The following is a 12,425-nucleotide window of genomic DNA, read 5'->3' as shown; positions in this document are numbered from 1 at the left end:
CGTTACGTGAAGTGAATGTAATAAAATACACAAGACAGTTACACACACCATTACCAAAACACAATCCCATAAAAATCATAATATTACATGTCGACTTAAAATTATTATTATTCACCATGATAATTTCTTACGGGTAGCCAGCAACAAAGGGACACAATTTTTATTCATTTAATTAACTTTGACAAAACTTGTAAAACCTGGCATGAGCAAAGTAAGCTGATTCACAATTTTATTTTGCGTCAAAATATTAAACATCAACTAGTAATGAATTAAGAGTATGCTTCGCTTGGTAGAACACCGAATATAGTCATCTCCAGGTATTAAACTGAATTTTGAAAGAGGGACTCAAGTTTCTGAAGAAGTTGTTAACTTTCCTGATGATCCATCGACAGTTCGTAAACGGTCTCATCGTCGGGATGTCGAGCTTGGGACCTTTTTCCTCACCATAGTCCCGTGGTCTGTTCTACCATTCGCACAGCTATCCCAACCTATACAAATAGCCGAGTGATACTACTCCCGTTGCTTCTATCTTGGAGCTCGCCCGCAGTCGTACTTCCTATCCAGCCTGCGTAATACACGCGTCCTACCTGCTAGCCGCCAAGAACGCGTCCATTTGTGAAAAAGCCTCACCCGCCAACAATACTAACTCATTAATTATAATATGCAAAACATAAAAACATTACATATGCGATAAAACAAAATTTGCTGCTGTCATAAGCCGAAGAAAAAGAATCAATTTGAAATATAACATAGACAGATAAATCTAAAATGGAGTTATCGATAGTAATGTTTTAATAAACAGAATAATATATGTCGTATTACACTAAATGCATGTTCTTACTGACAACCGAATTTAAAAATAAATTAAATTACTTTTTTTTTTCTTTTTAAACCATAACCGCATAGAAGAAACAATACTTTTGATACAATTTTTTGCATAACTATACGACAGAACTAAAAGTACATTGTACGTAATAAGTATTTGCTTATAGGAATTAATGCTGCAGAATATACGAATAGATTCAAATGCATAGAATTTAATATATTGTCAAATTTATTTGGAAATATGCATGTAACAAAATATTGAATTTGAAATGAATTATCTGTTTTTAACTACAAATATAATTTTATCATATCTCACTTTCATTCAAACTTAAGAGTGTCATTTTCAACAACAAAATAGCCACAACTACACTTAAAAATATTTTAACTTGATACTTATATTGTATAACTTTTGATGAAATTAAATGTTAAGAGGTTCATTTAAGTTTGTAAGGAAACATAAATACAACGTTCAAAATAAATAACAAAAATTTTGTGTAGTTAGGAGCTCCGCGTCATGCAAATAAAGGAAAGTTAAACTTTTCAGTATACGGCTGCAATAATTAGAGAGGAAAATGTTATTTATTCATTACTTTTAATTCCCGTTTGGAGAAAATAAATCGAAAAGTGCTATACCGAAAGTATAAAGTTGAAGTTCAATATCGCTTGTCAAGTAGGTTCAAGAACAAAATTTAAAAAAAAAGAAAATTTGTTTTCTTGAATCTACTTTTTTTCAGAAAAGTATACATACATACAATATTATTATATTATAAAAATAAAATTTTTTAGTCCTTGAGTATAAATTACTGAAATATTTTTTTAGTTAATTAATTTTTTCATGCGAAGAAATATTTAATTGTTAAAATCACGAGAACATAATATATTATATTTATGTATTCCAAAAGCTTATGTTAAAGATCGACTATATGCTATTCAATATGCCCAAAAATTTTACTGCAATAGGAGAGCATTACAAAAACACAATTTAACTAATGTAGGTATTATCACAATAAGTTATGTTCATAAACTATATTAATGGGAAACAAATATTTATCATTTAATGATATGCAACTATTTTCCTTTGAGGTAAAAATTGAGGTATATTTAATGTAATAAGTAAATCCTCTCATAAAATTTACTGAAACTAATATTCTTCATTGTCCGTCATATTATGATTCCAAACAGTTTAAATAAACTGAAACGTGAAATAAAATAGTAAGGTTAACCATGAGGTGTGGAAGAAATTAGAGATTACTTTGTAAAATGTTTTAAAAATTTCTCATGAAATATTGTGATTATTATGTTCGTACATAATGTAAAAAAAAAATTCAATACATGAAATTCAACACATACTTTTTATTGCAAGTTATTAAACATATATTTTAAAAACACATGTGCGTATCTAAGTCGAATTGTTATGTAATACATGATGAACATTACCGATACAACTTCCCTTACAAATAACTTTCACCCAAAGATAAGGCCGCGGACAAATTAGGTATACACACTGGTCGCACGAGGAGCTGAAATAAGTAATATAAGAAAGCCGGCCGGAGTAACTCTTTTCAAGCCAAAGCTAAAAGTAATGGATGTTGTTTGTCTAAAGCAGGCAGTGAAATGACATACAAGTTTACAGAATAGCCATATAAGATCTTTGACGCTTCTTATCCCGTCAGTGGACTGTACGCGAAGAACCAACTGCATCATGGTCCGCCGCCAGTTTTATATTTACGTATGAATACACTTGTAAACGTTGGTTTGTATACTTATGTATGTTGCCGACATCGATAGGTATTCTTTGGCAGCTCGATTTGGATTCATTCGAACACGTTTGCGCTAAACACGACATATTTTTATATGAGAGTGACATCGCGCACTGAAAAAAGTTGCAGGTCTGTAACGCAACAGTGATACAAATATTACATAGTTCGAACATTTTCTGGAGCACGACATTCACTTTGGGTAATGCTAAGCTACTTGATAGGTACCCTTTACCCGCTTTAAAAGTGATAACTTAAAAAAAAAGTGTACATGAAAGCAGACTCAGCCATATGTTTATTGCTGTTGTATTTGTCATAAACCTACCCTACGTTCAATACGGCCTGTAAGTAGAACCATGTTTTTTTTACTTGTGTACAAGCTGTGGTTGTAAAGCGAATTTATATTCTTAGTTAACTAACGTCTATCATAACATATTTGGAATAAGGCTACCTTAATTTTTTTTCTAGATTGCTATATTGTTATATATATAGGTATTACTTAAACGGAAATATCTGGTAATAAAAATAAATGTGAAAAAAGCATGAAAGGTTAAGGATTATTTTTTTCAACAACAAATAATTTATGGTTTAACTGCTTTGTGTACTATATAAAAACAGAACAAACTTTCAAAATTTCAAAATTTCTTTGATTATCCGTTATAGTTATGTTTGGTTTTAACTCATAAATATTTAAGTTGATTGCCAACGTCACGAATGTACAATAATTTATTTCACACCGCTCCGGGTTGCAGGTAAAGTAACAGGCGTGCAATTTGATCAGAAACGCGTTCTACTTATTCAGGCCCTTTAATTGGGCGTGACGGACCATGTGCCAAATATGTAACAATTATAAGTAGGTGAAGTATAAAAAAATAAAGAACTTGAATGCAAAATAATGCATCTAACAAAAATAATTTGCAAGGTTCTTTCGTGGATGTTGTAATGTGTGGGCAATATTTACTTAATTTTGGTTTTTGGATAGATTAATTGTGGTTTAAAATTTTTTAATAATTTTGTATAATTGCTGTAAAAAATTTATTTCCTGCCCTTATTAATTAATTGAGCTGTAGAAATAAGTTTATCTGAAAATTTACGTCATCTTTATTAAACATTGCCACTAATTATACTTTTTAACTTCAAAATGGTTTTTGAATTTTGTAATTAATAACGTTCCATCCATAACTACATATGTGAGCGATCGGTCACTGACCTCATCTTCAATCCTCCTCGTGATTCCTGCGCCAGGAGGAACATTTACATAATTCTGACTAGCTTATTTAATATAGAACTTCCCTAGTTTTTATTTTTTATTTATCATTCCATGAACATTTTTAAAACAGTGCAGACAATCAGATATCTATCTAACCAAAAAGCATAGCAAAATGACATTTAGTTTTCAAAATACGATTTTTCTTTTAATTTAAGATACATTTTATATAAAACCTACATTTTTAAGTATCAAAACTTTTGTAAATAGTTAACCATTTGGTTAATACCAGTATAAAATTTTTCCCCGGCATTGTAAGATGTGTAAAATCATTTTGGAAAACTAAAATAATTTTAAAAAATATTGGGTAGTATAATAATTGTTTCTTGAATTTTTATTAAAAATAAAAGGAAAAACAAAGAAGTGTATTTTCATGTTAAAAATTAAATATAAATTTTGTCGAATTAGCTAGCGAGACTGTAAAGCCACCAATAAATAGTTTGTAGGACAACTTTCAATGTGTTGATTGATTAGTTTCAATACTTTATTTCGTATTACATGATCTAGTATGGTAAGCTTTAGGATATTTGTAGTTTAAACAAAAGCAATGTTTTAGAGATACACGAATATAGTCACAGAGTAAGTCGAGCACATGGTACTGTGGCGAGGCACACTAAAAGCAATTCTGAGAATTTCTTTCGGTCACGGGATTATCTTTTACCGGTGCCGGTTGTGGGTTGTGGGTTGTCTCCCTCTCACGCACGCACGCACACACAAGTAGCCTGACTCCCCTCCGGGAACGGGTTCCTCCACCACGCTACCTGATCTGTGGCCTGCGAGCTGGCTTCGCCGAGCGGCAGCACGAGACGGCGGAAAACTTTCAGGATTTGCGGAAATTGTGGAAAAGATATCTCGGAATTCAAAGCGATGACTATATGTTTTAAATACATGAATTTCTTCAGAAAAAAATTATCTTTTTTTCTAGACTTGTACTTTTTTTCTGTCATTCTCCTAAGCAGTATAAAATGGCCCCAAAGTTGGACAAGTTGGTGATTTTTTATTTCATATTTTGATAGAAAAAAACAAAAATGTAAAAGTATACAGACAATTCGTGTATTATCTTCTCGTGGGTGAAAAATTTTCAGATTCGTAGTGTCGATTAATAAAGTCCCATCATTATTTTAAAAACATAGTGTTCCGCTAACTTCTGATGCTACTAGGGAGGCCCCTTAATCTCATGTTTTCAGTGAATTTCTGTTTCTTAAATTGGATGTTGATGATAAATTACCCGTGAACTGGACATTAAATGTTCAAAATGTCACCAAAGAGAGCAAAAAATTGGCTTTCAGGGGTAGTAAAGTGGAATAGGGGTAGTTATTTCTAAACTTCATTATGCCAGGAAAAAGGGTAGGTTCAACAGTAATTTTTATTTTAATTTTTAACATGAAGTGTGAACATTTTGGGGGAAGGGAGAAGGATGGGGGTAGTTTTTAGAAATATATGTATTCAATAAACTTTTTTTAAAAATGAAATGTAGATACTAAAATTCCTCTTTTGAACATCAAGTATGCAAGATGTTATCAAGTTGTACCAGTACTATTTAAGTGGTCGGAAAGGTAGACTGAGTGTTTATTTATTTTTTTCTAAATGTCATATAGACAATTCGCAAAACACTTTTCAATCAAAACTCAGTGTGAAATCATGTCTACTATTTTATTTACCACGATGAACACATATAAAATATGTTTTACTTTTTCGTAAATACGTTTCACCAAATATATGCACATAAAAATATACTGTAATTGGTGTAATTCACGAAACAAAAAGTAGAAACTTAAGTAGATTGCAATACATTCATATGTTTTTTAATTGATTGTAATTTCTTTTTTCATTTAAAATTATTTTTAGTATTGTACTACTCCTTCTAGGCCCCACTTAAGTAAAGTCAGTTTATTATGTGCAGTTACTACTAGCTTAACTGCTGTTGTTGCTATATACTTGTATTGACACATAGATAGGTATACACATATAATTTGTAGGTATGGATACAGTTGGTAATAAGTATATTACAATATCATAAAAACACAATAGTAATTTTAATTATTTATTAATGAAATTCAAAGTATCTCAGGTTTATATCAAAAAGTAAAAATATTTATTGCTTTCAAAAAATCCTAACCATTGTTGGCACTGCAGAACACATATATATTGAAAAATGTCTGGATTGACGATGCGCACATTTATTAACTAATCAAGTGTCTCTTTGGTTCGGGTTAGAAAATCTCATACACAGATTCAGTATATAATTAGGATTGGCATAAGTCTTTACCTCGGCTATATAAAAATAACTTAGTCGGTAGAGCTCTGATGCTCTCTCTCCCAGACCACCGGGTAATTACAGTTGTGTGTTAAAATAGAGTGTCAAATTAGATTCACGTAGTTAATTTTACAATATTTCAGTTTATCAATGTCTTTCTTGAAATTAGGCCGCAGAATAACTAAGTATGGATGTGATACGTGTTTCGTACTAACGAAATGGAGTAACAGACACAGTCATTTCTTACTGACGTATTTATACACTCCTAGTAACTTTATCCTTTTGGATAAAGCCCTAATAATATTCACTGACGCCTTAACAATACGTTTATACCATCCTTGGGTGCGGATGCCTATTTCTGATACCTATTTTCCAGGATAAATTTTCGATGACGTCTTATACGTGTCCATCCATTAATAGGCCATTACATTTTCTTAAAAACCTTCTTAATTTAAGTCATCTAACAATGCGTGACACATTTAAAATACGGCTCCTGATTGGCCGAGAACTAATGATAGTTACATTATTTTAAATCAAACACATCAATTCCGCGCGCAACAATAGCGCGGAACACAAAATCTCACATTAAATTTGAATTAATTAATTAATTAATTAATTTAAATTATCAATTTACCGTTTAAATTTTAATTGTTCCTAGAGGGGTCCTTGCAATTGCTCGTCTCAAACGTTCGTTTTTTAGTCATATAATTTCAATTACATAGATATACATATTAAATAGGTACAAAGAATTTTCAAATAATAAAATATATACATGGAACGAATAAATATAAATTAAACAAATTATAACTTAATCTTGGCTGGAAATATACATAGTTGCAGTACAGTATTGAAAAAAAAAATTGTTAATTGGCTAATTCCGTTAGTAAATTCTTGTTTATAAACTTCCGTCTGCTCTAGTACACCTCCGGTAAAATTTACGAGCTTCGTAAATAGGTACGCGAACATTCACCAAATACTTAACTCAAGATGAGTAATATAAATACATTTTCTTAACCCTACATGTGACGAGGTGGCCGAGTGGTTAAGGCGTTGGACTGCTAATCCAATGTGCTCTGCACGCGTGGGTTCGAATCCCATCCTCGTCGAAGAAATTTTTTAACTAAACCCTTCCTTTGTCTCAAAAAGTTATAATAACAGATGTACACTTATGAATTCCAACCCAAATCAATCAGAGATTGAGAAACATGCCGAAAATCATTACTACATTTATGAAATTTGAAGCCAGTGCTTCGAAATAACATCTTTACTGTTACTTCACAAGATGCCTAATTAAAAATCGGTAGCTAAATAACGGGCGAAAAAAATATCAAACAGCTAAATGATCATGTGCATGTAGATTACAATATTTCTTGCACGTGAATATGTGTGATGAAACTCTCCAAAGGCTAAACGGACTCTAATAAGTTGTTTTTGACGTGACAACGTCTAATAAATCGATGAACGCCGGCTGCACGCACGAAAAAAATGTCCCGTTACGCACATTGTTCCGTTACGCTGTGTCCCGTTACGCTTTAGGCGAGTACAGTAACAATAGGTTATGTTACAATTGACTAAAAAATTATGGTGATTCATATAATTGATGATAGATATTTGATTACAGTTTAGTTATATGAAAACTTGTTCATAATTATACTTATTTAAACTTTATAGCTAAACGCCAGTTTTTAAAATTAATTACAAGTCATCTACACGTGAACGGTTTCGTCGACTGTTTATAAAGTGAAGAGAAAAGTTAATGTGGTTTTCATTGCTTATTTCAACAACAATTTCGGCAACAAAGGTTAATTATTCTTGCATTTTAAAAAATCTGATTACTAGTATAATTTCAAGTATTTATTCTTTTATTATTAAAATAAAAATGATTCAATTTTATTCATAAAAGTATGCAATCATTTCATCAATGTTTTGTTATGACGTTGCCACGTTAAACTATCGTTCGTAAACCGACCTTTACAGAAAACCATTTTTTTTTATACTAACACTCACGTACAGTTCATGCTAAATAAAACCAGTCGTTTAACTGTGGCGAGAACTGACGTACAAAATGCTGCTGTGTGCTGTACTCGTCGAGGCGTCGCGTGTGCTCGCAGGAGGTCGTGGGTTCGACCCGGCAGCCCGGCACGGACCGCGTCGGTAGCCGCGTGGTACGGCGACACCACAAAGTCCAAGGTCCCGTCTTCTTGAACCTCTGTGCACAAAATCCGACAAAAAAATAAACTCCTGGGCAACTGAGAGACGGTCGCGCTAATATTTGTCGGGTCGTTACCACAACGCCGAAAGTACAATAACGCCGAATACCATAACGCCGAATGCCAAATTTACCGCAACGCCGACAGCTAGAAAACTGCTGTGTACCACAACGCCGAAATACAGTAACGCCGAAAAATGTTGCTGCGGAGAGGAGGGGCCACAGGAGGAAAATGAAAAACAACTGAATTAATTTGTGTGTGTTTCTTAAATGTATCTTAACTCCGAAATACCACAAACTTAACCTAACCTAGGCTAGCCTAACCTAGCCTAACCTAATCTAACCTAACCTAACCTTACCTAACCTAACCTTTGTGGCAGTCGTGCAATGACATTTTTCGGCGTTAATGTATTTCGGCGTTGTGGTACACAGCAGTTTTCTAGCTGTCGGCGTTGTAGTCAATTTGGTATTCGGCGTTATGGTTTTTCGGCGTTATTGTACGTTCGGCGTTTAGTTGTGGTATTTCGGCGTTGTGGTGCGTCCTCATATTTGTCGTTAGGTGTCGCTTCTCGCTCGGTGAGACCACCCACTTAAAAAAAAGGGCATTGTTTTACCCCCAAGTGTCTCTTCGCGACACGTTTCGTCGCATCCAGTGTTGCCAAGCCCCTAAGGTGTGTCCAGACATGCAACAACGCATCGCAACGCGACGCCATCCCGTGTCACATTAGGACGGCCACACCGTGACTGCGACATCGTGACAAGGTGGCGTTGGCAGTGACATCGGAGCGTGACATCCCTTTTCGGTTTCCCAGCGCCACTTCAAAGACGTGCTGCGATGTTGCTCCTAGTTAAGTTAAAAGATAGACATCTGTGTTACAATTTTTTTATATTGCAAAAAGTGTCTCCTAACATGAAAAAAAAAATCACTTTATTCTGTCTTACTCTCAATATTTAAATTTGAAAAAAAAAACAATATCTGAACAAATAATCTTTTTAAAGCATGCATGATCATAAAATTATTGACTTCAAATAAAATTTATTCATTTCATAACAAACTTAAAATAAAAATATGGTTATTTAAATAATCTTTCCGCAACAACCACAGGCGCACACACACAAGTCCGAGCAGCGACTGCCGACTGAGGACTTCCCCCCACCCCCACCCCCTCAGCCACCCACTCCTTCGCCTCGCCAGAGGAGAGCAGCAAGTGAGTAAACTTAGCGCGCAAAATAAAAACGAAATTGTACGTTGTCGATGTCGAGTTCCCAAAGTATCGAGAGAATCGGGAATCGATTTTAAATTCCAGGTTCAAAATTCAAATTCAAAATTAGCGGTAATTGCCGGTAGTTTCGGGTCCGGAACTCTAGTCCGGACACGCCAAGGAGCGGCGGCCCTGTAAGGGGTCGTTAACACAACGCCGAAATACCATAACGCCGAATGTCAAAATTGTCCACAACGCCAACAGCTAGAAAACTGCTGTGTACCACAACGCCGAAATAACAACTGAATGAATTTGTGTGTGTTTCTTAAATGTACCTTAACGCCGAAATACCACAATCAAACCTAACCTAGCGTAATATAACCTAACTTATCCTAGCCTAGCCTAACCTAACCTAGTCTAACCTAACCTAGTCTAACCTAACCTAACCTTTGTGGCAGTCCTGCAATGACATTTTTCTGCGTTAGTGTATTTCGGCGTTGTGGTACACAGCAGTTTTCTAGCTGTCGGCGTTGTGATCAATTTGGCATTTCGGCGTTGTGGTATTTCGGCGTTGTGGTGCGTCCCCCCCTGTGGGTCGGAGGGCATCTCGGCGTGGTCGCCGGGGAGTGGGGAGGTAAGAGGGTGGTTGGGAGGACGGGGTGGGGGGTGGGGGTAGACATCGCGGCGCAGCGCGACCGTGAAACGCAAGACGACCCGCCAAGGTTGGAGGCGTCGGGCTGACGTAACGAGAGGCGCAGTGCGTCAGAACTGCTGCTTCTCGCCTGTTCGGCCACGCAGTTCAGGAGCAGGGTCGTCGGGCCCGGAACCCCCCCCCCCCCCCTTTTACCAACTGTTACCTAACGTACGGATGTTCAAATACCCACGTAAACGTTACGGTGGCAATTAACTGTAAACGTGATCTGCGTGTATCGCATAACTTGAAAGGCTTCCTGTCAAGAACGTTGGCAGAGTTTCATCAAGGGGAAGGGAGAGGGGGATAAAACCACACTGCCCTATGTTTGCTTTCAAATTATTTCCTTTTGGTTGGAGGGAATAACATTTTTTTTTTTCTTTTAGGATCTGTAAACTAACCCCCCCCCCCCCCCTTCCCCTTCCGACTCTACGGCCATGGTCAGGAGACGGCATGCTGTGACTTTGCTGGTCACTTTTTTTTACGCCGCCGTCGCCATATTCTAACCTCCAAAACATTGCGGAAATTATGCTTGACCAAAGTTGAAGATATTTAGTTAGTATGAGTTAGAATCTTCATCGTTAAACAGTCACTCACTTCTATGAAGTACAGTCACTTAAAACTGTTTCCACAACGCAAACACTTCCGTTCAGCCAGTGTTTTTTGGCTTCAAAACGACATGGCGCAAGCCATGGGCTGATAAAAAAAAAACATTGCTTCGCCTGATTACCGTGTAATGATGCAGTCATGGTCATCCCGTGGGTTAACATTCCCCCCCCCCCCTCCTCCACACACACACACACAACAGATAGCCACGCTGACATAATCAAGTCCTCAGAGTGAGTGAAAAGAGATTTGTATGCGCAAATTCCTTATTGGATAGTCTCTTTTGGGGGTGTTGGGTAGGTAGTAGGTATCTGTAAAAGTACCAATCTTAGTAGAGATGGGGGATCAAAATCAACAAAAATATTTTTAAGAAATGAAGCATTTATAAATTTTATTCGTGTTCATACGCTGTATAATTATCCCAATTACTACATAATATGTGTGTTAAAAGTTTAGTGCTTTCTTTTTGTCCCACTACTTTACATTTCTAAATGCTCAAGAATTGTTTTTTTTACGGCCAAATATTTTCCAGCCCACTTTCGAAATGAGTTCAATTAGAATTTTCAAGCTATCATCAATAGAATCGAGAAAAGTGCGCAAGACTACAAGCAAATTACATAAAAAATATCACGTGTAACCACTATTTTCAATAGTTTTAATGATGTCCAGAATAAAGGTGATAGTTTAGATGCAATTAAAAGCTTTATCACCATTGCAAGTTTTAATATACAAAATAACGTTATTTTGGTTTGTCGGAACAAATTTATTTTCGCTCGAAGATAAAGAGTATATATCATACGGGTTGGTGCGTTATTTCGATTTGCTGAGGGGCTAATAACACTTATCCCTGTTTTACTGGCCCAGGACCGCCCTTGCGATGTGTCGAGACAACTGCGGTGCAAACATTTAAGAAAAAAAATGTATATATATGTGTTTTAAGTTTACTTTGCTGCCAAGTGATTCCACGAAAACTTAGTGCATATACATATTCATGTGAGGTAATAAGCCAGCATTTTCCAAACTTTAGTTTTTTATTACCACGATCCAATCATGCACTTTTGTAACCTTTGGCACACTGCGTGTTTATTATGTTGACGCTATATTTTACACATCGTTATTTTTGTATTATATTTCCTTCTGAATTTTAATTTTTTTTTTTTAGAAATTTTGCAATTAACGATGCACCTGTAAGTATGAATTGATAAATTTTGAAATTTTTTTTACTAATGATAACATTTGATTGTATACCAAAACCCTTGCTGTAAACCTGCAGTAATGATTTCTGAATTTACTCTTTTTTGTTTTGTGCACTATCAATTGAGGTACATAGCCGCAAATTATTTGCTCTGTTAATTAAAATTTCTTGTTACTTATCCGGCCTTCTGGGAGTCGTTATTTCAGGTTGTTAGGCTAATGACAATTTTTTTAATATAAAATTTTTTAAATAACCATGAGTGTTGGTTGAGGCCAGTCGCTTCGTTAGCTGCCTTATCGCATACGAGTCGCTCGCAACTCTGCTGTTTTAACGAGACTTCTGGGGGTGTCTCTTCCCCCTGGTCGGAGTGGATGGCCGGTGGGGGGGGGGGGGGGGAGCGTGACACGGCTGCTATC

General features: G+C 35.5%; 1 non-coding gene across 1 annotated transcript; it reads left to right on the top strand.

The window, feature by feature from the left end:
* The first annotated feature begins 7,130 nt into the window (after positions 1-7,130).
* Trnas-gcu (transfer RNA serine (anticodon GCU)) lies at positions 7,131-7,212 on the top strand. Its single transcript has one exon. It is a non-coding gene; the product is annotated as a tRNA-Ser (tRNA).
* Positions 7,213-12,425: the final 5,213 nt, after the last annotated feature.

The sequence above is a fragment of the Bacillus rossius genome, chromosome 6 (assembly GCF_032445375.1).
Source record: "Bacillus rossius redtenbacheri isolate Brsri chromosome 6, Brsri_v3, whole genome shotgun sequence".
Taxonomy (NCBI): Eukaryota; Metazoa; Arthropoda; class Insecta; order Phasmatodea; family Bacillidae; genus Bacillus; species Bacillus rossius.
The sequence above is the reverse complement of the archived record's forward strand: the minus strand, read 5'-3'. Positions and strand labels throughout refer to the sequence as shown.